Consider the following 26634-nt stretch of genomic DNA (forward strand, 5'->3'; position numbering starts at 1 on the left):
CAAATGTATAGTGCTCCGATAGTTAATAGTATATCACATGGTTATTACTCCGTAAAGAAATATAAGAGCATTGAGTAGTTCATTTTTTTACGCGACATTGATTTGCTTGTGTTTGAGGGGACACTTACATTTTATGGGTCCATTTGGAGTGGAAGAGTAGAAAGCAAAGGAATTGAAAACTTTACAGGAATGTGCTTTGCCTGTCTACGAAAAACCTAGAAATGTTCGACACAGGGATGCAAATTTTTGATGAGTTCGACGTGAACTAGTAAAACCGAAGGAACCGGTGGATAAAAGCCAGTGCATGCACTTGCCTCCAATTATATAAAAATAGTTTTTTATTCACCCATACATGCATGTTGCTTAGCAGATAGCTTGACACTCACATGTAAGGATTTTTTTAAATCGGCCAACTCACACCTTGCATCGGGCTTCCGCCCAAACATTGGGTTAGAGTAGCTTTTTTTTTGTTCCTGTAGTAAAAAGTGTATAGGATATGTGAACTTTCCTGTAGAATGAGTGAGGACGTTCCTTTGAACCGAACGCATCACAGGTTATTTTCTCCAAGGAAATCAGACCCATGAAAATTCCTGCACACCGAACGGGACCTATATTTGTCCATAACACATTGTTTCGAATTCACCCCTAACCCTCATCTCTACTCCTAATGAAGCAGTTGGTAGTGTCCGTCGGTCAATTTTCGTTCTATTAGGATGCGTTTGGTTGAAGGTGTCATATGAATGGGTTGGGACCGTCCAATTTATTTGGGATTGAACCATTCAATTTATGCGTTTGGCTGAATATAAAAGATGAGCTAATTATTTAAGACGGGACCAACAGTCATGCTCACATAGTCATGCATGCAAAGCGTGGCCATTTGATTCGACCGATTTGGTTGGGTGGAACGGTTCAGCATCTTCAAGGCATATTCTCTTTTTTTGACTTGAACCATTCATGTGCTTTATAACCAAACATGTCTATTTTTTAAACGATCCCAACCCATTCATGACCACCCTTGTAACCAAACGCACCCTTAAAAACGTTTTTTTTTTCATCCTCGATCCCACCTCACGGTTCCAAAAAAACCAATCAAAACCAACTGAGCCCCGTCCCACGAAACGAAATCAGAGGAACGAGGTCCCGGCCACAGGATCGATTGTGCGTACGAGTGAGGCCTCCTGCCCTCGAGCGCCCCACGACTCGCACAGCAGGTCGTGAGACGCCACCCTCCATCCCCTCGCCCCAGATCCATCCCTTCGCCACCGCCAGTTCGTCCCTTCGCCGCCCGCCGTTCCATCCCTCCGCCGCCGATCCATCCCTTCGCCGTCGCCCCGCACATCGAAGCCGCCGCCCTCCATCGGACGAACGAGCCCGCCTCAAACGCCGATGAGAATAATGCTCCCCTCGATCTATTCGCTGTGTTGAGGGGAACCACGCCCCAGCCGCCATTGCGGATCTCTTCGACGCCGCTGAGGCCCTACGGGAGCCACCGACGCCTTCATTGCGGTGCTCTAGGTCGCCGCCGTCGTGGTCCACAATCCCCGCCGCCGAGGTCCGTAGTCGCCGCCGTCGAGGTCCGAGAGGTGTCGCCGCCACCTTCATTCCGGACCTGGAGGTCTGCGCCAATCCCCAGGCCAGGGCGGTTCGTACCCCAGTCCCCAGGGCAAGGCGGTTCAAACCCCAGTCAGAGAGAGCTAGGTATGTGAATTTGCATGTTGATACAACCATTAATCCCAGTCAGAGCGGCGCTAGGTACTTGCACGCAGACACATGTTTCCATCCGCCTTCATTATGTGAATTTGCATGTTGATACAGCCATTAACCATGGTACATACATCTGTTAAGATCCCGTGCGTGGCTACGGGTATAATGAATGCAACGGGCACAGCGGTTCCATGCTGGATCATGGTGATGATGCAGTCGACTCAGCGGGGGATAGGAGGCTCGCCGGCTGGCGTTTCATTGATGCATGGGTGTTCCAATCATGATGGTACTGTCGGATAATGTACAAGACTTTTTTAGAACAATGTACAAGACTTTGGACGAGGTTCATCTGCGTCGATGTTTGTGGCTGGGTCGCTGGGTACACAATCCATTCACCGTGTAAGGTTTGCACCTTTTTTTCTCTATTTGCATTTTTTCTGTTGATTTTTCATATTGTTTGTGTTGGCCAACTAAAAAAAGATTTAGGATCCTAGATACAATGGACCATATTTATTCATGTTGCCTATATCTGTCAGCAAGCTCACCAGACATTCCCTCCATTGGGATTTTAGTAGATATAATGGACTATATTTACTCACGTTGTCCACAGCCTATTTGAAGAGATTTCTCTTTTAGTTCATTGGTATGAAGTTGTTGTTTCATATATATCTATGCAATAGCAGTTTCATGTAGATAAATATGCATGTCATGGCCTTCTATTCTTGTCCTTTTCATGTTCAAAGATCAGCACACTCATTAGATTAAATTTTGATATTGCATCTTTAAGCACTTCCTGAGAATTACATGCTACAGATGTATTTTCTATAGCCTCTATACTTTAGTTGCAAATGGCAACTTGATTGAACTGGATCAGCTGTAAGCTTTGCTAAATTCGTACATAACTAAATAAAAAACTGCACTTTTACCTCCCTGTGGTAATATAGAAGTATACTGTAAAATTCATACATGATTAATACTATTTCGTTTGCAGGTTCAGTCAACTCCTTTGAGGTGCTTAACAAGTAACGGAGGTTTTGGTGTCATCTGTACTCAGGGAAAGGGTGTGAAGACTATACATGTCAAATCCTCATACGAAATGTTGATCTGTTGTGCTTCTAGAATTATGGATTTCCGAATAATTAAATGACCAGTTATGCAATACAATATTCCCATAGTATTGAAATCTTCTATTCTGCAAAGTGTCCTTCAGAAAATGGCACTTGCACTTAATATGGGACACTCCAAATCCATATGTGCAGGCTATATCTGATATTTTCTCCATACAGAGTCAGCAGCGACTTGATTTATATTTCCGCTACTTGTCAATACGATGGCCCGTTGGAAATAAATGAGGTTTGGCCATCACTTATACTTGGGAACTACTTTTCAGTGATAGCTGTGTTGACTAAGGTACTATTTTTTCTTAAAGATTGATTTCTTCAGTGTCGCGTGTTTTACTTTACAGTTTTCTTAATATTCCATTGCCAATACACTGTTTTTTGCTTGATAGAGAACTACGGCGGGCTTACGCTTACCTGAAGTATATTCAAAACTATCAGAGTGTACAACAGATTAGAGCAGATTACATCAGCCTTAAAGGTAAAATGATCTGAACACTTGTTCACAATACACTGTAGTACATAGTAATAGTCCACTTAGTAATTTCTATATAAAAGTATGATCTGAAAATTTTGTTGGTTGTTTTTGCACCAGACTGTTGGCCATTAACGGTTATCTATGGCACTAAAACTTGTTGATCTCAACACATTCACCTCACAACACTTGTTGGCTAAAACATGTGCATTTAGCGCCAAAGAAGTTGAGGAATTAATGAGGTGATAGGTAAACTCCTTATACTGAATTTATCTATTTTCTTTGCTTCAAGTATATAGAAATATATTCCTTGACCGAAGCTCATTGACACTGCTGCCACTAATTTGCTGCGGGTCATCGACTTCAAGATTGATAAATATGTTTCTCTTATTATGCAGGAGTTGTGTGCTGAGGAGAAACTATTCTCTTGCAAATTGGATAGTTGTTGTAGGAATTAAAAAGGCACATGATTGTATTGTTGTTGTGGGATTTCGTTTCTACACGTTCCTCGACCCTAATGTCTACATGAGGTGTGAGTTCAACGGATCGTGGAAATTACATTACTAATAGAAAGGTAGGTAGAATCACAGTGATTCATACAAGAACTCACTAAAATTTTCCAATAATGAATCATATAGTTTATCAGCTGCCTCAACGGCTCACACTTTTGCAAGTCTTCATATTTTAGAAAATACGATTGAATTTGATAATTGGATCAAATGCAGTTATATGTATTGTATTTGCTTTGGTTGAATCTGAATTCTGTTAGAAACACAATGAACCACTTAGATATAGTATAAAGCATCAATCCGTACAGAACTGAGAGATGTCGTGTTTTTACAGTTCTTATGCCATCTTATCAAATTTTCTTGTCCCACATTTTATTTCAGATGCCGCAGCAAAAAGAATGCTCTCAGCCTTGGACGATTCATTCACTCGATTCTTGAAACCATTACCTTTTCTGAAGTAAGTCTAGCTAGCACGCAAGGTGCCCTCGCAGGTGAAGGTTGCATGTCTTCTGCTGGGTGTTTTGATACTTTTCAGTCTCTACTTGAATGTTGCGTACCTAATTTCTTAGTGGCCAACAATCATGCACTGATTCTTGCTAGGGGTCCTCGAGGAAACTCAATAGATGGCTACAGATGTTGCTAGGGGTCCTCGAGGAAACCCAATAGATGGTTTTTTCCTGAAGGTATTAAGATTACCAAGATTTGGTCAGCTGTTACACCATCATATTTCGGCACCTGAGTTTTGGTATGTGCCATGCATATATTTTGGCAGCAAATGGGCGGGTGCCTGGGTTCTCAATGTCCTTCCTAAATGGAAATCATATACATACATATATGTTTGATGTCTTGATATAAGTGAAAATAGTTCATGATACCAGCCTAAGACTCTTAGTTTCTGTTTCTTTGCTATCTGACCTTTGCATTTCCTAGGTAAGCACTGTGTGAGATCATACATTGATCATGGTTCTTGATAGTTGTGTACTTTTCTTGGATCTTTAGAAGAATGTTATCTTGAGAAAAAAAAAGAGAAATCAGCTGTATGTAACTTCTGGAATTTAGTATGCTGGTGGCATTCTAATGTTTAATATATATCAGGCATCATATGCCATGTGAAAAGTCATGTTAATATCATGATGGGTCGCATGCAAGTGCATGTAGCAGCTCATCTTATTTTGTTAGAGATAATTTGCATGGTGATTACCATAATGGTGTCAGATGAACAAAATACTTAGTGTGACCATGTTAAAAACTTAAAATGATGGTCTAGGTGAAAACTTGCTATAAAGATGGGTAGCATGTCTTTTAATCATTTCTGAGGCATTTCATGTCTTAACGGGAAATTGTTTTTCAAGTTCTCCATTGGTGCGGCGGGGCTTAGAGGGATGGCCAGGCGGCGGCCAGCAACAGCAGTGGGCGGAGGTCGAGGGGAAGGTGTGGCAGCGAGGCGGCGCGCGAAAGTTTGCAGTACATTACACAATTTTGTTTGCTATTCAGTAACTAATGCTAAAGTTTATTCCTACAGCTTCTACATGAACAACTCCCTGTTTACTAAAGGCAAAAACTCATCCTTGAGCCAGCTTACTCCTGCAAATGTGGGCCAACACACAATTCACTTCATGCCTTGTTCATAACATCATATTTCTCAACCTAATGGCATCTGCCAATGATCTCAAAAGCCGATGTGTTCAACTTGTGTTTTTGTCGTGTGTTCATGTAATGTCATTTTTGTAGGCTAATTTCACTTTCGATGATCTCACGATAAAGCGACCATAGAACGAGAAGGTGAGCTAAAAATCATCTTGTTGTTTATTGTTGCAAAATTTCCTGTATGTGTATCTATAGCATAAAAAAGAAAGCGACCATGATTATAATGTCCTACTAATGTGCTTATTGAATTGATGAAATAACTCGAATGTATTTCTTTATACTAATCTAATTACTTGGATTGTTTTTTCCTTCGTTTTATCTTTACCATTAAAGTTTGTTTTCTATCTTTTCTGATTCATAAGTTACGTTCATGCCAATGGAGATGGTGAATACACTCCTATGGTTGGATGTAAAACCTGTCGAACAGATGGCCAAACCCATTTCCGAAGCAGGCCCAAAAAAAACATTATCACTTGTTTTGGAAGCTGCCTAAAGAAAAAACAGCACCGCAGAAACATATATGACTTAAAGCCAAAGGTAACAATAAAAATCCTTCTCTGGTTCATTAATTGGTTCGCCTAATCAAATTGTTGATTATGCAACTGAAACCTGCGAGGAATTATTATAAACATGATTTGGATGCATCATATTGGAAGTGGAATAGGGGCAGGGACGTTGATCCTTCGTAATGACCACAGGGACTACTGGAAGGCGCTATGTTTGGCGAGAATCTGCTAATCTATTTCACTAACGCCGTGCGGGCGTTCTTGAATTCCGAGTATGCCGCAACTGGATTTGACAGATTGAGGGATGCAGGAGCGGTTCCGAGTATGCCGCAACTGGATTTGATAGGGTGAGGGATGCAGGAGCGGTCGATGACGAGGTGGCTCCATCTAAGGGTGGCCAGTATGACGTCCGGGATATCGCGCACCTATAGAGGTAAGCAGATTGTGTAGAACTGCAGCTTGTTATGTATAATGCTGTTTGATTTAATCTGATGCTATTTTAGACTTATGCAACCAAATCTATCAGAAAGAGTGCATGATAAATAAAGTTTATATAATGGAAGAGGAAATCCACCCAGCGAGAGCATGATGAAGTAGACCACTCTACTTTTTAAACTGGGAACTTCGATTGGAAATTGTTACTGATTATTGAAGTCGCATGGTAAGATAGCTGAATAGTACTATTTCAGTACTGGAAGTTTATGCAAGTTGGTGCACAGTACCGGAAGTGGTGGTATGAGTGAAATGAAGCACACTTCTGATGGGGAGAAAAAACGACTCGTTCGTAAGGAGACAATTGATCTCTTCTGAATCAAGGTGATGTTGGTTCGACAGATGGATATCTTTACCTATTTTTGTGAAGAGTTTTGTGTGAACCTGGAAACGACAAGGGGAAATATAATACAGGGTCTAGCATGAGAAGACATTGATTTTGAGCACAAATGCAAAAATGCATAACCGAAAAATTAAAAGGCCTTTGTTAATGTCTCAGTTGGTAGTCTTCGTCGGTTAATTTTCGTCCTATCTACCATGTTTTTTTCGTTCTCCCTCCCACCTTACGGTTCCAAAAAAACCAACCAAAACCAACTGAGCCCTGTCCCACAAAACGAAATCAGAGGAATGAGGCCTCCATGACTCCTCTCTCGATCTGTTTCCTAGGGACTGAACACCGCCGCCGCCGCCGATCCCATCTTCCCCGGTGACATGTGTGACGCCCCCGATTTAATCGTACACTAATCATGCACGCAAATGTGTACGATCAAGATCAGGGACTCACGGGAAGATATCACAACACAACTCTACAAATAAAATAAGTCATACAAGCATCATAATACAAGCCAGGGGCCTCGAGGGCTCGAATACAAGTGCTCGATCATAGACGAGTCAGCGGAAGCAACAATATCTGAGTACAGACATAAGTTAAACAAGTTTGCCTTAAGAAGGCTAGCACAAACTGGGATACAGATCGAAAGAGGCGCAGGCCTCCTGCCTGGGATCCTTCTAACTACTCCAGGTCGTCGTCAGCGGGCAGCACGTAGTAGTAGGCACCTCCGGTGTAGTAGGGGTCGTCGTCGACGGTGGCGTCTGGCTCCTGGGCTCCAGCATCTGGTTGCGACAACCAGAAAGAAAGGAAAGGGGGAAAAGGGGGGGAGAAAGCAACCGTGAGTACTCATCCAAAGTACTCGCAAGCAAGGAACTACACTACATATGCATGGGTATATGTGTAAGGAGGCCATATCAGTGGACTGAACTGCAGAATGTCAGAATAAGAGGGGGATAGCTAGTCCTGTCGAAGACTACGCTTCTGGTCACCTTCGTCTTGCATCAAGTATAAGAGAGTAGATTGAAGTCCTCCAAGTAGCATCTCCCAATAACATCTCATAGCATAATCCTACCCGGCGATCCCCTCCTCATATCCCTGAGGTAGAGCGACCACCGGTTGTATCTGGCACTTGGAAGGGTGTGTTTTATTAAGTATCCGGTTCTAGTTGTCATAAGGTCAAGGTACAACTCCAAGTCGTCCTGTTACCGAAGATCACGGCTATTCGAATAGATTAACTTCCCTGCAGGGGTGCACCACATAGCCCAACACGCTCGATCCCATTTGGCCGGACACACTTTCCTGGGTCATGCCCGGCCTCGGAAGATCAACACGTCGCAGCCCACCTAGGCTCAACAGAGAGGCCAGCACGCCGGTCTAAACCTAAGCGCGCAGGGGTCTGGGCCCATCGCCCTGAGCACACCTGCACGTTGCGTACGCGGCCGGTGAGCAGACCTAGCAACCTCCATTACAAAGGAAGTTGCGTTAACGCAGTCCAACCCGGCGCGCGCCGCTCCGTCGCTGACGTCTGAAGTGCTTCGGCTGATACCACGACGTCGGGATACCCATAACTACTCCCACGTAGATGGTTAGTGCGTATAGGCTCGTAGCCAGACTCAGATCAAATACCAAGATCTCGTTAAGCGTGTTAAGTGTCTGCGAACGCCGAACAGGGCCAGGCCCACCTCTCTCCTAGGCGGTCTCAACCTGTCCTGTCGCTCCGCCACAAAGATCCACACAGAGGGCCGTCGGGACAAAGGTCCTTTCAGCCCCCAATCCGTGAATCACTCGCGGGTACTCTTCGAGCTGACCCGACTTTAGTCACCATCTGTATAGTATGTATGTATGTATAGTATATACCCGTGATCACCTCCCGAGTGATCACGGCCCAATATTATAGCAAGGCAGACTGACACGAAGGTAGGGCCAACAATGATAAACTAGCATCCTATACTAAGTATTTAGGATTGCAGGTAAGGTATCAACAGGTGTAGCATCAATGTCAGGCTATGCATCAGAATAGGTATAACAGAAAGCAGTAACATGCTACACTACTCTAATGCAAGCAGTATAGAGGAGAATAGGCGATATCTGGTGATCAAAAGGGGGGGCTTGCCTGGTTGCTCTGGCAAGAGAGAGGGGTCGTCAACTCCGTAGTCGAACTGGGCAGCAGCAGCGTCGGTCTCGTAGTCTACCGGAGAGAAGAGGGGGAAGAAACAATGAATACCAAGTAAACAGATGCATATCGATGCATGACATGTCAAGAAGCGATGCTAGGCGTGCCCTAACGCGGTATGAGGTGGTACTGGTTAAGGGGGGAAACATCCGGGAAAGTATTCCCGGTGTTTCGCGTTTTCGGACAGATGAACCAGAGGGGGAAAGTTGCGTGTTTGATATGTTAGGGGTGTGTGGTGGACGAACGGGCTGCGTATCCGGGTTCGTCTCGTCGTTCTGAGCAACTTTCATGTTGAAAATATTTTAATCCGAGTTACGGATTAAAAGATATGATTTTTAAAAGATTTTAACAATTTTGGAATTTAATTATTTATTTAATTAATTCGAAAAAATGTATTTATGACGTCAGCATGATGTCATGCTGACGTCAGCAGTCAACAGGGGTTGACTGAGTCAACCCTGACATGTGGGTCCAGTGGGACCCACCTGTCATTCTCTATTTAGGTTAATTAGGGTTTAGGTTAATCTAATTACAGTTTAATTAAACTTAACTAGTTAATTAATTTAATTAAACCAGATTAATTAACTTAATTAATTAATTAATTAATTAATAATTTTATTAAATCATTTTAATTTAATTATTTATATTTATTGTTTTATTTATTTTATTATTTATTTATTTATTTTTTTATTTTTATTTATTTTTTTTTAAGCGTTCTGGGCGTGGGGCCCCCACGTCATTGGCCCCAGGGGGCCTTGCGGTTTTTCGGGCGCATGGACGCGCGGTTGTTGCCCGAACGGGCGCGGGCGCAACGGTGCCCAGCACCCGCTCTTTCGGGCGCACCACCGGGGCGGGCGGAGCCGGCAGATCGCCGGAGCAGGGGGGTTGGTGACCACGGCGGGGCTCGCCGGGCGCCAACCGGGCGAAGGACGGGGAGTGCGACGGCGCACGGAACAGGGGCGGACGGAGGAAGGAGCGGCCTCGGCAGGGGCGCCGCTGTGAGCGCGGCCGAGGCGCGGGCCCGGCGCGTCGAGCGCGCACGCGGGCGCAGGCCGATGGCCGCAGGGGGTAGAGGGGTCCGGGGTGCCGGAGCCCGGCAACGAGCGGGCGAGGCGGTGTGGTCCGATGACCAAAACGCGGCCACGGCGGGTGCGGTGGGGAACGAGGGGGAAGAGGAGGGGGGACGCGGGCGCGGTGAGCCGGCGCGAGCCGGAGCGCGGCAAGCGCGGCACCGGAGCGGGCTCCGGCCACGGCGACCGAGCGCGCGGGGGGGGGGGGAGATGGGATCGATCCCAGGGGGGTCGGGGAAGCGAAGGGGGGGAAAGCTCACGGTGGGGGGGGGGGCGCGTAGGGTCTAGGAGGCGGGCGCAGTGGAGGTTGGAGGCGACCGGCGAGGAGGGAGTCGGGGAGGCGGCCGCCGGCGTCGGGGAGAGGGGTCCGGTGAGGCGGGGGAGGTCGGGGACGATCCCGCGGCGGCGGGTGCCCCGCGCGGGGGGGGGGGCGACGGTGTGGAGGGGGGGTTCGGACGGCGGCGAGGGGCGCAGGGGGGGGGGCGGAAAGGCGACGGCGACCCGGGGCGGTGGCGTGGTCGCCCCGATCTCGATCCAGATCGGGGGAGTGAGGGGAGAGTGGGGATCGGGAGTGGGCTAGGGTTTCGGGGTCTCACCGGTGGGGGGGGGATAAGGAGAGAGTGGGGGGGGGCCGGGGCCTGGTGGGTGGCCCAGTGGGGCCTGTGGTCAGCTGGGCCGAAGCCCAGGGGGGTTTCTCTTCTCCTTTTTTTTTATTGTTTTCTGTTTTCTTTTTATTTATTTTCTTTTCTGTTTTTATTTATTTATAAACACTTAGGCATTTTATAAAATTGTGAACCTTACACCATAATTATCTTTGTAATATTTGGCAACCACCGAACATTTTTATTTTAAATTTTTAAAACTTTTATTGTTTTCATCAATTTAAATTTTGAATTTGAACGGTTTCGAATTATTGCGAGGATAGCAACAGTAATCGGGATGACGTACCATGATTAGCATGGGATTACTGTAGCAAGATCATCCGGGCGTTACAAATCTCCTCCACTACAAGAAATCTCGTCCCGAGATTTTAGGAGGTAGAAAGAAACAATGCGGGGTATTCATCACGCAGGCGATCCTCGCGTTCCCAGGTGGCTTCGTCTTCAGAGTGATTCGACCACTGGACCTTGAGGAACTTGATCGCCTTCTGGCGTGTGCGGCGTTCAGCTTGGTCGAGAATGCGGACCGGATGCTCTTTATAGGAGAGGTCCTGTTGCAATTCGAGCACTTCATGATCCACAGCTCGGATTGGGTCCTTGAAGCAACGGCGGAGTTGTGACACATGGAACACATCGTGAACCTGAGAAAGGTTCGACGGAAGCTCCAGTTGATATGCCACCTTTCCACGCCTCTCGAGAATAGTGAATGGGCCAATATAGCGAGGAGCTAGCTTGCCCTTGATCCCGAAGCGGTGAGCACCCTTCATTGGTGTAACTCGAAGATAGGCCTTTTCGCCAGGTTGATAGACCATGTCTTTATGATGACGGTCATAATTACTCTTTTGGCGGGACTGAGCAGTCTTGAGATTCTCGCGAATAATGCGGACTTGTTCTTCGGCATGTTGGATAATATCCGGACCGAAGAGTGGACGTTCCCCAGTTTCTGACCAGTTCAGAGGGGTCCGGCACTTTCGTCCATATAACACTTCGAAGGGGGCCATCTTCAGACTAGCTTGATAGCTATTATTATAAGAGAACTCAGCATACGGAAGAGATTCCTCCCATTTCTTGCCGAAGGAAATAACACAAGCTTGAAGCATGTCTTCGAGAACTTGATTGACACGTTCAACTTGCCCTTGTGACTGAGGATGAAAAGCAGTGCTGAAAGACAGATGAGTGCCCATAGCTTCTTGGAAACTTGCCCAGAATCTTGAAGTGAATAAACTGCCACGGTCTGAACTGATAACCAGTGGAATACCGTGGAGCGAAACAATTCTGGACATGTAGAGAGTTGCAAGCTGACTAGCAGTGATCGTTTCTTTGACCGCCAGAAAATGTGCAACCTTAGAAAGTCGGTCAATGACGACAAGAATAGCATCATTACCCTTTTGCGATTTGGGAAATCCAGTAACGAAGTCCATCTCGACATGGTCCCATTTCCATTCAGGAATAGATATAGGTTGCAGAGTTCCAGCAGGCCTTTGATGTTCTGCTTTGATACGACGGCAAACGTCACATTCGGCAACATAACGAGCAATGTCTTGCTTCATGTTAGACCACCAGAATCTCTGACGAATGTCTTGATACATCTTCGTACTACCAGGATGGATACATAGAGGCGTATCATGAGCTTCTTTCATAACCTCCTGGGTCATATTCAGGTTTTCCTTCTTACACGGCACCACTAGGCGGCCTTTGAAGTACAAGGCGCCATCATCAGCAATAGTGAAGGATGAGGGACTTCCTTCTTTGAGGTCTTGCTTAATCTTGTAGACTTCAGAGTCAAATCCCTGCATGGTCTTTATGGTGCCCACGAGATCGGGTTCAACAGCCAGGGTATAGAGGGAACCCTGGGAAACAACACGGAGATTCATCTTGCGGAACTCCGGAGGAGGGGGAGCGAGTGCACCCGGAGGAACAATATGGAGGTTCAGCTTTCTGAATTCTTCAACGAGTGAGGGCTGAACTTTGTGAACCTGGAGGTGGTTGCAGTAAGACTTGCGGCTCAAGGCATCAGCCATTACATTAGCCTTGCCTGGGGTATAGGAAATACCCAAATCAAAGTCTGCAACAGTCTCCATCCATCTCTGCTGACGGAGGTTCAGGTCTGGCTGAGTAAACAGATACTTCAGACTTTGGTGGTCAGTGAAGATCTCGCAACGATTACCGAGTAGGTAATGTCGCCACTGTTTTAGCGCATGAATGACAGCAGCAAGTTCGAGGTCGTGAACTGGGTAGTTCTCTTCGTGAGGGCGCAATTGCCGAGAGGCATAAGCAACCACTTTGCGCTCTTGCATTAGGACACAGCCTAGTCCTTGACGGGAAGCGTCGCAGTAAATGACGAAGTCCTTCTTAGTATCAGGAGGAGCTAGTACTGGGGCAGAAGTCAACTTGTCCTTGAGTGCCTGGAAACTTTCCTGACATTTATCTGTCCATTGGAACTTGACGCCCTTATGCAATAGGTTAGTCAGAGGCCTGGCAATCTTGGAGAAGTTCTCGACGAATCGACGGCAGTAGCTGGCGAGACCGAGAAAACTTCTGACTTGCTTAACGTTCTTCGGAGGAGTCCAATCGAGAATAGCCTGAACTCGTTCAGGGTTGACGGCAATACCATCCTTAGAGATGACATGCCCGAGATAGGTTACTTCGGGAAGCCAGAATTCACATTTGGAGAACTTGGCATAAAGTTGATGCTCTCGTAGCTTTTCCAGCACGAGGCGAAGATGTTCAGCATGTTCCTCTTCGTTCTTGGAAAATACCAGAATATCATCCAGATAAACCACGACGAACTTGTCGAGGTAATCCATGAATATATAGTTCATCAGGCGAGAGAAGGTGGCTGGAGCATTGGTTAAGCCGAAAGACATGACGGTGTACTCGTATGAACCATAACGAGTCACGAATGCGGTCTTGGGGATATCTTCCTCACGAACACGGATCTGGTGGTAACCCAACCTCAAGTCGAGTTTAGAGAACACTGATGATCCAGCCAATTGATCATACAGATCATTGATCCGAGGAAGAGGATACTTATTCTGAATGGTAGCTTGATTTATAGGACGGCAGTCTTGGACCAATCGGTTTGTCCCATCTTTCTTCTTGACAAAGAGAGAAGGTGCTCCCCAAGGAGAGCAACTTGGGCGAATGAAACCACTTTGAAGAGATTTATCGATTTCCTCCTTAAGCTCAAGGAGTTCATGCGGCGGCATCTTATAGGGTCGCTTGGCGATAGGAGTGGTGCCCGGTTTCAAGTCGATGACGAATTCGACAGCTCTAGCAGGGGGAATCCCTGGGAGTTCTTCAGGAAAGACGTCTAGGAATTCACGCACGACGGGAATGTTTTCAATGCCTTTGAGTGGTGTAACGTTCAAGGCGTTTAAGGCATAAAGTCTGGCCTCGGCATTCCGAACCAGATGAGCATCATAGCTAATTATTTCATCAGAAGGGTGTAGCAGATGGACGGTCTTAGTGGCGCAAACGATAGAAGCAGTATGCGCCTTTAACCAATCCATTCCCAGAATGAGGTCGATGTTAGACGATTTCAGTATAATGGGCGAGGCACGAAACTCCAACCCTTCGATTTCCACAGGGACGTCAATGCCAACCATGGAGGTCTGACATTGTCCCGCGGGGTTTTTTACCACTACCGAAGTGTTCATCTGCTCAAATTTAACATCGTGCTTGTATGCAAATTCTTCTGACATGAATGAATGCGATGCACCTGTATCAAATAAAACGGATGCTGGTACTGAATTTACGAGGAGTGTACCCATCACAGTAGCAGGCTGGTCTTGAGCTTCATTCAGATCAATGTGGTTGGCATGAACACGGCCATAAGACTTGGCAATGTTGTTGTGGGCCTGGTTGTTTCCACGGCCAGTAGCTGGAAGGGCCAGTTGATTCTGTTTTTGATTCTGATAGCAGTTCCTGGCAAGGTGACCTGGTTGACCACACTTGTAGCACAGGCCATTATTGGGAGTGGGAACAGGAGCTTGGGGTGGCGGAGCTGGAAGCCTTGGCAGCCTAGTTGGAGCAGTAGGCAGACGAGGTGCAGCGTAAGACTGCCTTAGGGCTGGTGCATTTGGACGGTACATGCTGTTCGGGATCCATATCTTACGCTTCTGCGAGGGCGGGCCCGAAGATGAGCCCGTGTCACGGTTGCGCCTTTGAGAGCTATGGTGTTCTTGAAGACCAGTCTCAACATTGATGGCCTTGTTCACCAAGGCGGCGAAATCGGCAAAGTCATGCACTAGAAGTGCGAGCTTGATGTCATCTTGAAGGCCTTCACGGAACTTCTCCTGTCTGCGAGCATCAGTTGCAATGTCTTCTTCAGCATAGCGGGATAAATCCAGAAACTCTCGCTGATAAGCTTCAACAGTCTTGTTGCCTTGGGTGAGGTTTCGAAACTCACGCTTCTTCTTGTCCATGATTCCCTGAGGAATGAAGCGGGCACGGAAGGCAGCCTGAAAGTCTGGCCAGGAGATGATTGTCCCAACTGGCAGAGTACGCCTGTGGCTGTCCCACCATTGAGCTGCGGGTCCCTTCAGGAAGAAGGAAGCAAAAGTGACATAGCTGGCAGGGGCTACATCAGCAGACTCCATCTCATAGGTGATGTCACGGAGCCAGTCATCAGCATCCAGCGGCTGGGTTGAGCTGCGGTACACACTTGGGTTGAGGCGTATGAAATCCTGCAGAGTTGTTGTGTTTGGATGCTGGTTCATATTGGGGCGAGGAAACTGAGCCATCATGTTTTCCATGAACTGGCGATTCATCTCAAGTTGTTGGATCATACCAGCCATGTACTCAGGCGGTGGTGGGAAGTTGCCACCACGACCACGACCAGCTGGTCTAACCATCCTGCTAATATATAACAGGGGTAGTTCAGTATTGAGAAATTTGCATAGACAAGAGTCATTCATGATGAAACATGCATAATGAAAGGAGCACGACAGATACCACATAGATAGTCGGCATAACTTACAAAAGGGGTCGGACATAGAGTTCAGTACACAGAGTTCCGTACATAGACTAAGTCATCATAGGCGGCACGCAGGCTCGCGAGTGCATCTAAGACTAATGAACAAGACTACATCAGTCCCAGGAGGTACTGTGAAGGTAGCTGTAACCTGACAGCTGGTAGTGAGGCAACGGATAGTCCTCCACGTCAGTGGCCTGGGGGCCGCGGATACTCTGGTGTAGAACCCGACGCTCAGGTGGCAGAAGAGGACCAAGTGCGGGAGAGTAGCCTCCCACCTCTGGCCATCCGACACCGTGGGGCATTACGGTCCTGGCTGGGTAGATCGCAGAACGCGGCAGCTGTCCAGACCGGACAAAGGGGTGCAACCGCGTCAGAGCCCTATAAAGGTGCTGACGAGTGGTGTACAACTCGTGGCGAAGAGCTCTGTTAGCTCGGTCCAGCCCATCAGCATGCAGGACCAGGCGCTGATGGTGGAAAGGCTCTCGGGTGACGGTGGAGTAGGCGGCAGTGTAGTATCCCTCCGCACCAACGTCAGATGCGATAGGAATGTGCCTGAAAGGGGAAGTGTCCAATGCCTGGTACTCTCCACGAAGACGTGTCAGAGCAGCATGAGCCGCATCGTGGACTGCCATCTCGATGGTCACTCCAACACCATGAGCGGTGTGCAGCACGGTAGTGGACTCATACTCCCGAGTGTAGAGGTGGACGATGGCACGGTACTGCTCCTGGTTAAAGTCCTGGTACTCCTCGTAGACGGTGTACTCAGGGTGCCAGCGATAACCCAGATAGGTCATCATATCAGCTAGCACAGCAGGTGATCCTGAGGCACCAATGGCCGCAGTGTGGCGCACGACCTGCCTCGCGGGTTCCATCTGAAAACAAAGATGTTGCAATGGAGTCAAATGACAACATGGGCACTATTCAAAATGCTATCCTACAGAATAACTATGGCTTATCCAACTTTGGGGTGAGTGTGGTAACGGGATCCTAATGTCAGAGTTAGTAAATTCGTTTAACCCGAGTAGAAAAGAGTTCAGAGTCCCAGAGTAAAGGTCGAGGAGTAAAAGATCCTAGTACCACCCAATGGCGACGTGGGCCCATAACCCACAGGTCCCAGGATCGAAACCTGGCTCTGATACCAACTTGTGACGCCCCCGATTCAATCGTACACTAATCATGCACGCAAATGTGTACGATCAAGATCAGGGACTCACGGGAAGATATCACAACACAACTCTACAAATAAAATAAGTCATACAAGCATCATAATACAAGCCAGGGGCCTCGAGGGCTCGAATACAAGTGCTCGATCATAGACGAGTCAGCGGAAGCAACAATATCTGAGTACAGACATAAGTTAAACAAGTTTGCCTTAAGAAGGCTAACACAAACTGGGATACAGATCGAAAGAGGCGCAGGCCTCCTGCCTGGGATCCTCCTAACTACTCCAGGTCGTCGTCAGCGGGCAGCACGTAGTAGTAGGCACCTCCGGTGTAGTAGGGGTCATCGTCGACGGTGGCGTCTGGCTCCTGGACTCCAGCATCTGGTTGCGACAACCAGAAAGGAAGGAAAAGGGGAAAAAGGGGGGAGAAAGCAACCGTGAGTACTCATCCAAAGTACTCGCAAGCAAGGAACTACACTACATATGCATGGGTATATGTGTAAGGAGGCCATATCAGTGGACTGAACTGCAGAATGCCAGAATAAGAGGGGGATAGCTAGTCTTATCGAAGACTACGCTTCTGGTCACCTTCGTCTTGCAACAGGCAGAAGAGGGTAGGTCGAAGTCCTCCAAGTAGCATCTCCAAGTAACATCTCATAGCATAATCCTACCCGGCGATCCCCTCCTCATATCCCTGAGGTAGAGCGACCACCGGTTGTATCTGGCACTTGGAAGGGTGTGTTTTATTAAGTATCCGGTTCTAGTTGTCATAAGGTCAAGGTACAACTCCAAGTCGTCCTGTTACCGAAGATCACGGCTATTCAAATAGATTAACTTCCCTGCAGGGGTGCACCACATAACCCAACACGCTTGATCCCATTTGGCCGGACACACTTTCCTGGGTCATGCCCGGCCGCGGAAGATCAACACGTCGCAGCCCCACCTAGGCAAAACAGAGAGGCCAGCACGCCGGTCTAAACCTAAGCGCGCAGGGGTCTGGGCCCATCGCCCTGAGCACACCTGCACGTTGCGTGGGCGGCCGAAAGCAGACCTAGCCTAGTGGCGTTCCAGTCCAATTCGGCGCGCGCCGCTCCGTCACTGACGTCTGAAGTGCTTCGGCTGATACCACGACGTCGGGATACCCATAACTACTCCCACGTAGATGGTTAGTGCGTATAGGCTCGTAGCCGACTCAGATCAAATACCAAGATCTCGTTAAGCGTGTTAAGTATCCGCGAACGCCGAACAGGGCCAGGCCCACCTGTCTCCTAGGTGGTCTCAACCTGCCCTGTCGCTCCGCCACAAAGTAACAGTCGAGGGCCGTCGGGAACCCAGGCCCACCTCTACCGGGATGGAGCCACCTGTCCTTTCAGCCCCCTCGTCAGAATCACCTGCGGGTACTCAATGAGCTGACCCGACTTTAGTCACCATCTGTATAGTATGTATGTATGTAGTATATACCCGTGATCACCTCCCAAGTGATCACGGCCCGATAGTATAGCAAGGCAGACTGACAAGAATGTAGGGCCAATGATGATAAACTAGCATCCTATACTAAGCATTTAGGATGGCAGGTAAGGTATCAACAGATGTAGCGACAATGCCAGGCTATGCATCAGAATAGGATTAACGGAAAGCAGTAACATGCTAAACTACTCTAATGCAAGCAGTGTAGAGAAGAGTAGGCGATATCTGGTGATCAAGGGGGGGGGGCTTGCCTGGTTGCTCTGGCAAGAGAGAGGGGTCGTCAACTCCGTAGTCGAACTGGGCAGCAGCAGCGTCGGTCTCGTAGTCTACCGGAGAGAAGAGGGGGAAGAAACAATGAATACCAAGTAAACAGATGCATATCGATGCATGACATGTCAAGAAGCGATGCTAGGCGTGCCCTAACGCGGTATGAGGTGGTACTGGTTAAGGGGGGAAACATCCGGGAAAGTATTCCCGGTGTTTCGCGTTTTCGGACAGATGAACCAGAGGGGGAAAGTTGCGTGTTTGATATGTTAGGGGTGTGTGGTGGACGAACGGGCTGCGTATCCGGGTTCGTCTCGTCGTTCTGAGCAACTTTCATGTTGAAAATATTTTAATCCGAGTTACGGATTAAAAGATATGATTTTTAAAAGATTTTAACAATTTTGGAATTTAATTATTTATTTAATTAATTCGAAAAAATGTATTTATGACGTCAGCATGATGTCATGCTGACGTCAGCAGTCAACAGGGGTTGACTGAGTCAACCCTGACATGTGGGTCCAGTGGGACCCACCTGTCATTCTCTATTTAGGTTAATTAGGGTTTAGGTTAATCTAATTACAGTTTAATTAAACTTAACTAGTTAATTAATTTAATTAAACCAGATTAATTAACTTAATTAATTAATTAATTAATTAATAATTTTATTAAATCATTTTAATTTAATTATTTATATTTATTGTTTTATTTATTTTATTATTTATTTATTTATTATTATTTTTTAAGCGTTCTGGGCGTGGGGCCCCCACGTCATTGGCCCCAGGGGGCCTTGCGGTTTTTCGGGCGCATGGACGCGCGGTTGTTGCCCGAACGGGCGCGGGCGCAACGGTGCCCAGCACCCGCTCTTTCGGGCGCACCACCGGGGCGGGCGGAGCCGGCAGATCGCCGGAGCAGGGGGGCTGGTGACCACGGCGGGGCTCGCCGGGCGCCAACCGGGCGAAGGACGGGGAGTGCGACGGCGCACGGAACAGGGGCGGACGGAGGAAGGAGCGGCCTCGGCAGGGGCGCCGCTGTGAGCGCGGCCGAGGCGCGGGCCCGGCGCGTCGAGCGCGCACGCGGGCGCAGGCCGATGGCCGCAGGGGGTAGAGGGGTCCGGGGTGCCGGAGCCCGGCAACGAGCGGGCGAGGCGGTGTGGTCCGATGACCAAAACGCGGCCACGGCGGGTGCGGTGGGGAACGAGGGGGAAGAGGAGGGGGGACGCGGGCGCGGTGAGCCGGCGCGAGCCGGAGCGCGGCAAGCGCGGCACCGGAGCGGGCTCCGGCCACGGCGACCGAGCGCGCGGGGGGGGGGGGGGAGATGGGATCGATCCCAGGGGGGTCGGGGAAGCGAAGGGGGGGAAAGCTCACTGTGGGGGGGGGCGCGTAGGGTCTAGGAGGCGGGCGCGGTGGAGGTTGGAGGCGACCGGCGAGGAGGGAGTTGGGGAGGCGGCCGCCGGCGTCGGGGAGAGGGGTCCGGTGAGGCGGGGGAGGTCGGGGACGATCCCGCGGCGGCGGCCCCGCGCGGGGGGGGGGGGGGCGACGGTGTGGAGGGGGGGTTCGGACGGCGGCGAGGGGCGCAGGGGGGGCGGAAAGGCGACGGCGACCCGGGGCGGTGGCGTGGTCGCCCCGATCTCGATCCAGATCGGGGGAGTGAGGGGAGAGTGGGGATCGGGAGTGGGCTAGGGTTTCGGGGTCTCACCGGTGGGGGGGGGGATAAGGAGAGAGTGGGGGGGGGGGCCGGGGCCTGGTGGGTGGCCCAGTGGGGCCTGTGGTCAGCTGGGCCGAAGCCCGGGGGGGTTTCTCTTCTCCTTTTTTTTTATTGTTTTCTGTTTTCTTTTTATTTATTTTCTTTTCTGTTTTTATTTATTTATAAACACTTAGGCATTTTATAAAATTGTGAATCTTACACCATAATTATCTTTGTAATATTTGGCAACCACCGAACATTTTTATTTTAAATTTTTAAAACTTTTATTGTTTTCATCAATTTAAATTTTGAATTTGAACGGTTTCGAATTATTGCGAGGATAGCAACAGTAATCGGGATGACGTACCATGATTAGCATGGGATTACTGTAGCAAGATCATCCGGGCGTTACAACATGCCTCGCCGGCGGCCTCCTCTCCCCATCCACGCCAGCGACCTTCCTCTACCCCGCCCTCTCTGTCAACCCGTCCCTCTAGCATCTCGGGCGAAACCCTAGCCCACCCGATGCCACGGCGACCTAGCAGGCAGGCGCGAGGAGCCCTGCCCAGCCATGGCGACACCGCCGGCGGCCTCCCCCTCCCCCTCACCTTCTCTCCCTCTCCCAAGGGAGGGAAGGGAATGGAAGGGATCCGGCGGCAAGGGGAGGCGGCGCCCAGATCCGCAGCCGCACCGGTGGGCCGCCATCCCTCGAGGTCGTCCATGGAGGTCCGAATGTGATACAGGCTTGAGGTACGCCTTACAGACTTACCTATCTATGTATCTTAGTTACAAGAGCATCAAGGTATGAATGTGATACACTACCACCTATTTTTACTCGTATGGACCAAATCATCAATGTTAAAATTCTGATGTCCACCTAAAAGTAACTGTAGGTTATTCGCTCAGAATTGTCGATTGCCGCTGACCACTTCTTAGATTTCTATTAACCTGAGGACCAGAACAAGCAGGTTCATGTGCAAGTATATAGTTTATATTTGAAGAGTTAGCTTCAGACAACGCACGATCTATGCAAAATCCATCATCTCATGCTTGCATAACAAGACCGATGGTAATTTGTCTACTACTCTACTTACTGCAGTTTACAAATTCTTTTATGGCTTCAGTTCCCACGCCGCTGCACGTGCAGGTCTCTGTTTGCTCAGTCCTCTTGCCGCGACACCATCACCAAGTCACTCAGAACCCACCACCGCCACAAACACCCCATACCGTCACGCGTGACGGCCGCAGCATCACAACTTCACGGTAAATCATTAAAATTTCAAAACACCAGTCAATTCATGTTCAAGTCGAGAACTAATAAATGTAGACGACCATCCAAAAAAAGGAAGTGAAAAAACCTTCCAAAAGCAAGGAGTGTCTTTCTATAAAAAAAAGCAAGGAGTGTCAACATTTGAAACAAAATATATTTTTGTACAGAAGTAATTTACATCTATGGAAGCAATTTTTTGTTCATCACTAATCTGTATCAATATGTGTTGTGTTCTCTTTCAGAGAAGTGAACTATGAAATCCCTCCTCATTCCAAACAATGAAACTATGAGGCTGAAAGTACAAATTTCATACGACATGACTGACTTAGAGAAAAAATGGGCGTATTTGGAGCCGGATGAAAATATGGGCAGATTTAGAGCAGTGTGAAGACGGCGCACGCTGGTGTTGCAATGACCAAAAGTGTCGAAGTGAAAGAAGAGATGGAATGACAATGACACAACCTTGTAGTGTGATTCTTGTATGTATGTTTGAGGTCCGTAGGAAAAAAATGTATTAGTGAGATAAAGTGACGGAGATATGCATCTTAGGCGGAGATGGAAGCAGAGCCCAAAGATAAACGAAACATTATTAGTTTGTGAATGAACTCGTGGTGGAAAGAATGTTTTCATGTTCATATGCCACATTTTCTTACTATTTCTACTAAGGTAAGGAGCCTTGTATATGCCATATTTTTAACATATGTAGTAGAGCGAGACAACAAAACAATGACATAGAAGCCACATAAAGAATCAAGGGGCAGTAGATTGAGAGTATGGTTGATGTATGGACAAAGAGTGCTAGGGAGAAGTTCAACAGAAAAGAGAGGCTAGATGGGGTGCATGGCATTTGTTGGAACAGAGAGAAGATACTTGCATTTGTGTTTTGGTTGAACATTGCGTGCAATGTGTTCGTTTGGGGAGGGTAACTTGAGCATTGTTTACAAATTTATTCGTTGGCCCGTGGTAACGCACGGACAGTCTACTAGTACTCTCATTGCATCGGGATTGGTGAGAACTAGTGATTGGGTTCGGGCCGGGTTGGGCCAGGTCGACAAGGGCCGTCGTGCTTCGGCCGCCCAACCCCAGCAACCGGTCATAGCTCGCATCCAAAGATTTCTAAAAAAAAAAGCTCGCATCCAAAGAGCACCAGGCGACCACGCACCAACCGTTCCCTCTTCCATCGCACGCCCCAGATGCGGCAGAGGTAAGAATTAACTGTTGTAATGTCTGTTATAGAGATCTCATGTTAAATCTGTATGCATCACTGTATACATATGAAGTGTTAACTTAAGGTACATGGGCTTTTATTTTCTAGAGTTTTCACCGTCTAATGCAATCATCTACATATTCCTAAATTGGAATGTCCTTTACAATTATTACCTGCACTTGTTTGATCTAATTGTGAGTGGTGTTATATATGTCCTTTTGTGGAGCAGGAAGGTATGGTTGCTTGATAAATTGGTAGATAGCGCAATGTCATTGAAGTTTTAGAGTAATGATTAACACTTAACAAACTAACTTGTCCTGTAAATTAGCTGTGAGTTACAGATTTATTATACAAATTAGTAGCTAGGCATTGATCTTAGTTGTTTTGTGTATATTATTATAATCTGTGCCTTGTTTCTTCTGCTCTCTCTAGAAAATTTTGTTAACACTATATTAATGGTTTAGTTTGATATTTCAGGGCTCTATAAATATCTTGATGGCTACTCTGGTAAAGAGACAGACAAAATCAATAAGATTCTCGTTAAGACTGTACTGTGTGTTGACGACAAAATTGCTGAAATCTTGGCGGCGGGGTGGTACTGCCCTCCGCGTCCCAATGTTTTTGATGATCTTCCGAGGTTAAATTGATGGTAAACTTCCAAGTCCTAATCTTATTGTAATTAATGCTTGTTTTGATTGAACTTTTGACATGAACTGCTTGTAAATGAACTTGTAAGGTTTGATGTGTTTCAACTGCTACAGCTTCAGTAGCTTCCTCATATTGTTACCATCTTGTTATGTTCAAGCTGTATTATGATGTTCACTACTTTCTCATGTTTAAGTCTCTGTTCGGAGTGAAATATGCTACATTGGCTTTTATTTCTAGAATCTTCTCATGTTTGCTCTTCATTTTTATCTTGTCTCCTTTACTCTTCATTTCAAAATACTGCGACTCGCATTGTCTAATTTTTTTGCTCTTCAATTCTCTGTATGGACTGAAATATGTTAGTCCCTCTGTCCGGAAATACTTCTTGGAGAAATGGATGTATCTAGATGTATTATAGTTATAGATACATCCATTTTTATCCATTTCTTCTGGACCGAGGGAGTACATGGGAACCTTTTTTCTGGAATCTTCTCATGTTTGCTCTTTGTTATTATCTCTTCTTTACTCTTCATTTCAAAACTACTGTCTAATATCTGTTTCTTTGTCTGTAGGTTCTCTTCTTGAATGCTGTTAAAGAATGATAATCCAAAGTATTTCTAGTTACCATCTTTGTTACTGGTAATCTTTTCACATAAACTTATTTTCTAGAATCTTCTTGTGCTTTCTCTTTGCTCCTTTACTCTTCATTTTAAAACTACTATCTAATATCTGTTTCTTTGTCTGTAGGTCCTCTTCCTCGAATGCTGTTAAAGAATGATAATCCAAAGTCTTTCTAGTTGCTATCTTTGTTGCTGGTAATCTTTTCACATAAACTTATTTTCTAGAATCTTCTTATGTTTTCTCTTTGCTCCTTTACTCTTCATTTCAAAACTACTGTCTAATATCTGTTTCTTTGTCTGTAGGTCCTCTTCCTCGAATGCTGTTAAAGAATGATAATCCAAAGTATTTCTAGTTAGTATCTTTGTTACTGGTAATCTTTTCACATTAACTGCTTTTGGTACCATTTGAATTATGATGTTAATGATGACCCTCATTGTCTAAATTTTCCATCCTGCACCTCTTCATTGATCTCCAATTCTTTGTATGGAGTGAAATATATTACTCCCTACTCCCGGAAATAATTATTGGAGAAGTTGATGTATCTAGATGAATTTTAGTTCTAGATTCATCCATTTTTATACATTTCTCTGACAAGTATTTCTGGACTAAGGGAGTACATGGAAACTTATTTTCTAGATCTTCTCATGTTTGCTCTTGGTTATTATCTTGTCTCCTTTACTCTTCATTTCAAAATTATTGTCTAATATCTGGTTCTTTGTGTGTAGACGCTGCTACTACAGAATATTGCTCAGAAGTCTTGCTGGTAAACTTTTGACATCAACTGCTTTTGACTGTTTGAACTAATACAACTCTTTTTCCTCTTTCTGTCACCTGGCTTTTGTGTTTCACTATAGTGTGATGCATATTGTTTAGTAACGGTTCAGGCTGAATTAGAATGTTAACGGTGAAATATGTCGTTCTCATTGTATTTTTTCTCATGTTTAACTCTTCATTACTGTTCAATTCTCTGTTGTGAGAGGAATCTGTTACATTGCCTTCTGTTTTCAAGAATTTTCTCATGTTTACTCCTCATTATCATCTATCATTTCTCTTAATTGTAAAATTACATTCTACATTTGTTTTTTGTGCAGATGCTGCTTGTATGGAATGCCACCGTGTAGATGCTGCTCGTATGGAATGCCACCGTGTAGAAGCTGCTCGTATGGAATGCCGCTGTGTAGATGCTGGTCGTATGGAATGCCGCCGTGTAGATGCTGCTGCAGAATCATACTTGTGAAATCGTTGTGAATATTATGATGTTACTGGACAAATATTGTTTAGGTTCTTACTGCTACCGCTTGAACAGCTTATTGTCAGCTTGAGCACATTGCTGTATTACATTGTTTTCGGTGAAACATGTGGGGTGGTATGCTACCTCGTCATTAGTTTTATTGATATGCCACTTGCATTTTGTAGTTCAATAACAGCAATGGAAATTTCATGAAATCTACTTTTGTGACGTCCAACTTAGTGTTGGAAATTGTCACAGCCGTCCCAAGTCGCGCGAGCAGACTTCGCACAAGCCGACTGTTGACGTGCAGCCAGCCGTTGCCTTCACCCAGGTTGCGGTGTGATCAGCTTTGCTTGACCGGTGTCGGCTCGTCATGGGCACTATGGTGTTCTGGTATATAATGAGTGATACTGTACCTGTTAAAAATAAATAATCATCGCGGTTATTAGGGAATAATCCCTGTTCCTTCTCACATGTGCGGTTGCACACTTTCACCTACTGCCACGGCGGTTCTTGGAACGACGACGTCTCTCGCATCCCTTGGAGGCGACTGTTCCCACTGTACATAAGTGTTCATTCATCAGCAATAAAGAATGATTCGATCATTTGTTGGATGGTCTCGCTTGATTACATATCTCTCTCTCAACAAGTTATCAGCATGCTTCCGGCGGAGCGATTCCGTCGGAAACGAGGCGGCTCAGCCTCGGCGCAAGGCCGCCAACGGTTGTTTAACGCGCGACCGCGCCGATGCCCAGCGCGCAACGCCTTCCCAGTGAGGTATGGGGTTCGCAAATAAAAAGGCAAAATTCAATGGTAGTGTGCAAATCAACTGCTTTGCAGATTATCACCACTATTGTTTAAGCCCACATTTTGTCATATTTAACATTATGATTGCTAAACGATGTGTTCTCTTATACATTTTATTAAGTTATGACATAGCGTACTAGAAATATGAGTATCTACTGATTTCATCAAATTATACTCTCTAGTGCTGAGAGATGGACCCCAAAATTTATTTTGGGGAGTATCTATAAAGTGTCATGCTTAACCATTTGAAGTTCACACTAATGGTTTGAAGCTAACTTCTTGAAATATCATTAATTTTATAAAGTTCATTACATCATCAACCATGATGGTCTTTAATTTACTGATAGTAAATTAATTATCTCCGGTGGCTGAGTTAATTGCTCAAAATCATCAGATTTGTGGCTAGGGTACTTCGAAACCACCACTTTTGCCAAAAATCACAAAAAACCACCAACTCTGTGGCAAGTGAATAACAAAATGAACTAAACGAGCTGCTAGCAGCAACTAAGTGGAAAACTGACATTCCTGGCCCACCTGTCAGGCTGACTTGGCAAAGAATAAACACGTGGACAAGTGACTAGTCTAACACGCGCTCTGTCTCTCTTTCTCTCTCTC

At 46.5% G+C, this 26634-nt stretch overlaps 1 long non-coding RNA gene across 48 annotated transcripts; it reads left to right on the forward strand.

Annotated features, from left to right (window-relative positions):
* Positions 1–1128: 1128 nt before the first annotated feature.
* Positions 1129–25440, forward strand: LOC123149130 (uncharacterized). 48 transcript variants are annotated; one of them, XR_006474400.1, is made up of 17 exons: positions 1129–1698; positions 1816–2108; positions 2696–3114; positions 3215–3303; positions 3418–3546; positions 3696–3871; positions 4188–4551; positions 5159–5237; positions 5329–5398; positions 5538–5588; positions 6152–6775; positions 21751–23364; positions 23933–23999; positions 24108–24175; positions 24284–24351; positions 24707–24744; positions 25073–25440. It is a non-coding gene; the product is annotated as an uncharacterized lncRNA (long non-coding RNA). The 48 variants fall into 48 exon arrangements; XR_006474404.1 differs by having other exon boundaries at positions 4188–4489; XR_006474383.1 differs by adding an exon at positions 5816–5990 and having other exon boundaries at positions 4188–5398.
* Positions 25441–26634: the final 1194 nt, after the last annotated feature.

The sequence above is a fragment of the Triticum aestivum genome, chromosome 7A (genome assembly GCF_018294505.1).
Source record: "Triticum aestivum cultivar Chinese Spring chromosome 7A, IWGSC CS RefSeq v2.1, whole genome shotgun sequence".
Lineage (NCBI taxonomy): Eukaryota > Viridiplantae > Streptophyta > Magnoliopsida > Poales > Poaceae > Triticum > Triticum aestivum.